The sequence below is a fragment of the Perognathus longimembris genome, chromosome 28 (genome assembly GCF_023159225.1).
Source record: "Perognathus longimembris pacificus isolate PPM17 chromosome 28, ASM2315922v1, whole genome shotgun sequence".
NCBI lineage: Eukaryota > Metazoa > Chordata > Mammalia > Rodentia > Heteromyidae > Perognathus > Perognathus longimembris.
This window is the reverse complement of record NC_063188.1, coordinates 31,411,009-31,415,250: the sequence shown is the minus strand read 5'-3', so window position 1 is coordinate 31,415,250 and position 4,242 is coordinate 31,411,009.

Here is a 4,242-nt window from a genome sequence, read left to right as displayed (position 1 = left end):
TATATACATATATATATATATTCTTAAGGTAGAATTTGGAGTTCCCTATCTAGTGTTTTTCTTTCTGAGGAAGAGTGGTATAACATGAGATCCTAATTTTACTTCTCAGTTGGCCTTTGCTCAAGACTGACTTGGCCTAACCCAATTCCTCCTTTCCTCTAGTGGACATATGTGCTTCTGTGTATAGCTGATTTAACACGAATTGAGCACCAGTAATGCACCAGGTGCTTTATAGGCCATTGAGTTAAATCTGGGGGCCAACCTTTAGGTTTCAATCACAGTGTGTTAGACCCCAATCTAAAATGGTTGGTTCTTCTGCATGGATAGAGTAGATGTACAAGAACAGTTCTAAGTTTGTTTACTACCCATTTTTTCCTGATGTTCCTTGAGAGAATTTCTTATTACTAGATAGAAATGTCTGTGTTCTCTGAGTAGTAATGAAACATGGTTCCTTATTTTACATATCTCTCTCCCTCCCTTTCTCTCTCCTTTAATGTCTCTCCTTGGCAGCACTAGGGTTTGAACTATGGGCCTCCTTGCAGGCAGGTATTCTACATCTTGAGTTATGCCCCCAGCCCTTTGAATGCTTCTTGCCATTCACATGCTGTTGGTCACCATGCTCTATTGACCATACTCTATGTATATTTTCTGGAACACTTCAAACATCTGTCCCTTTCCTAAACATTCCTGCTGCCACAGACCTTGATCTGCAGGCAGAGTTGTTTTTCCACTGCCTATCCCTTTGTTCATGTATTTTAAAAAATTCTTTGGGCCTGGGGATATGGATTAGTGTTGCCTCATATACACGAAGCCTTGGGTTCAATTCCCCAGCACCACATATATATAGAAAAAACGGCCAGAAGTGGCACTGTGGCTCAAGTGGTAGAGTGCTAGCCTTGAGCAAAATAAGCCAGGGACAGTGCTCAGGCCCTGAGTCTAAGCTCCAGAACTGGCAAAAAAAAAATTGCTTTGGTTTCCAATCAGAAGGAAAACTCTTTTTTTCCAGTAAAATATTAAGTTGTCCGTATCTACAAGGGAGATCAAATGAAACTATTGACAGGATCTAGTTGAAACATGAACTTAGGGTCCAAAGCCTCCCTTTATTATGTTGTCTCTAAAGGAAAGTTTCTGCCTTTGAGGAGATCACATTTAGCAAAGGAAGAGAAACCTATAGGTTAGAACTCTAAAACATTGTTCATGTGGCATAAAGCGAGTATATAAAAAGAGCTATGGTAACACTAGTGGAAAAACAATTGATTGTGCCTTGCAAAACCACAGAAGTGACAGGATATTTGAGAGGGAGAGATTCTCAGTGCTATAGGGGATCAAATGAGACAGATCTAGATGCTCATAAAATTCAATGAAATAGTGACAGATATGGGACTTTAATTGGACCTTGAAAGGTGGTCAGAACATGGATGGTAAAAAGGAAAGGTATTTTGAGTAAGAATAACCATATAGATAAAGACATACAGGCACTGCTTTAGACAGTTGTCAAGAGCTGCCACAACCATGAAGAATCCTAGAACAGTTGCTACAAAGTGGATAATGAGAGAGGAACCCTTTAGGGTAGGTATAATGAAAAAGAAAAGTAAAAGATCACAGCTGCAAGATAATGAAGTTGAGTGACAAGGTAGGATAACAAGAGAGCATTGTAGTTCTGGGAGAAGCCCCCCCCACCTTTAATTTGTACTTTGGATTTTCCTGTTGATTTGAGAGCATGGGGTAGATATGCCCAAGAAAGAGTCAGTGAAGGTCCTTCCTAGGGGTTGAGAGGAAAGATGGTAGCTCTCTCTTGGCAATGTGTCCCATCTGGCCACACTCAACGATGTCAATTCAACTTTCCCAGGAGTAGCAATCTGATGCCAATATGAGGGATTGAATCACAGTGCCATCTCATGATGCCCAGCTCTCCTTGCTTGGCAGCATACCTTTATGGGGCAATGGCCTCTCATACATCTTTAAGAAATTTAGCTTTTGACTCATCTCGTGTATGTGGCTCTCTGGTACCCTTGCCCAGGAATTGGGAACTGGTAACGGAGAAGTTCCGTTTGTCACATGTTCCCTAAAACTTCCTTCTCATTTGTCCCTATGAAAAGACTGCAGTATAATTCCCCACTTCAAGGATTTTGAAAAAGAAGTTTCATTTCACAGATCCTCACCAATATTCACAGAGAGGAAAGAAACTTTGCATAGAAGTGTGGCAAGATTGATATATGAGAATAATTACAAATTGGAACTGAGTGAGATGGGCAGGACTGAGAAGGTCTAGAAAGTTTAAGAGAAAGACTGTTTTAGTTCCATTCAACAATAGTTAGAGATTAGTTTTTTCACACTTTCTATCAGGATTTCCAATGATCTTCAGTTATGCCGGCTCAATAGATGAAGTAAATGGTAAAGGGATGAAAGGATGTTGGATATACAGATTATGGATGGATGTGTGGATGGATGGATGGATGCTGGATGATGAAGAGGTGTTAGGTGGATGAACAGATGTGTGGGTGATACATGGACTCAGAAAACTCTACACAAATCTCAAATAGTTCAGCATGTTTCCTCATTGTTTTGAGGTACCTGATCATTTCCCCTTCCTTTTATAGGTTTTACTCAACAGTAATATCAGTGCTTCATTTTAACTTAGTTTCAGGAAATTTCCAAACATTAATTTCCACTGTGAATGTTTAAGGTATTTTATAATTCAGTTGTAGTTATTTATACTCGCCACTGTCTTTTATCGTTTAATGTATTTATTTTAAAAAATTAATGTTATTGTCAAGGTGATGTACAGAGGGGCAACAGTTACATAGTAAGGTAGTGGGTACTTTTCTTGTCAATCTTCTTACCCCTCCCTCATTTTTCTCCCACCTTCCTTCCTCCCAACCGCCCCCAGTGTTGTACAGTTAATTTCCAATATATTGTCTTGTGAGTATTGCTGTTGCATTGATTAGCCCTTTATCCTTTGTCTCACTATTTTGATGTTTCCCTTTCCATCCCTAATTCAGATAAACATATATACAATGCTTAGGTCACCAAAATCAAATACAGTGACAACAGGGGATAAACTATCGGAAAGGAAAACAAAAGAAAATAGAAAATTCACATAGTACATTAAAAATAACAACAAAGAAAAACCTCTTGTTTCCATATCTTGGAGTTCATTTCACTTAGCTTCATTTTATATGATCGTATGTACATATCTATCCATCTATTGAGATCCTCTGATAGGACTATCCTAGACATATACTAATTTACCACAGAGAGAAACCATGCAATGTGTTTCTTTGGGTCTGGGTCACTTAACCTAATATGATTTTTTCCAAGACTTTCTATTTCCTTATGAATGGGGCAATGCCATTCTTTCTAATGGAAGCATAGAATTCCATTGTGTATATATAACACAATTTCTTGATCCATTCATGTACTGAGTGGGATCTGGGTTGGTTCCATATTTCAGCTATGGTACTGTCTTAGAATTTTGGGAAAAAACTAACTTGTTAGTAACTGGTAAAATCTCACAATTCTACAATTCAGTTCTCATCTTGTTCTAGTTATACTGCACAGTAAATGAATGATGTCAAAGCCCATTGTTTCAGGTGATTCATCTGTGGAAAACCAAACACTTCACCTGATACAGCATGACAAATATTACCATGTTTTCTCTCATATGCAGAAGTTTTTACAAAAGAAGTGAAAGTGGAGGGGAAACAGGGAAAGGAGTGAGTATAATTCAAGTATGTCATATTAATATAGGAAAAAGTATGATAATGAAATCCATCATCTTGTACAATTAACATACTCCAATATAAACATAACACTCATTTAGCATGTATGTGGAACACACACATTCATGACCTTCTGTGAGGAACTTGTCTTAACATGGCTACTGCACTTGGGAGCTCACAGTCTAATGTGATAAACACATACATGGAATAGAGTACTAGACCATGCTGAGTATTAAATTGGTCATAGATAGAGAGGGCCAGGGGAGTCCTAAGCAAGGGCAATGATGGACTTGAGAGCATCAGAGAAAGCTTGTTACACACACAGACAAACACATAGACACACACACACAGATACACACACACACACACACACACACACGAGTAGAATTCTATGAATTCCTGGAGTATAATCCAAGGACATTAGGCATCCCCCAATAAAGAGTGTAACCAATGCCAGGCACTGGTGGCTCATGCATATAATCCTAGATACTCAGGAGGCTGAGATTTGAGGATCATGGTT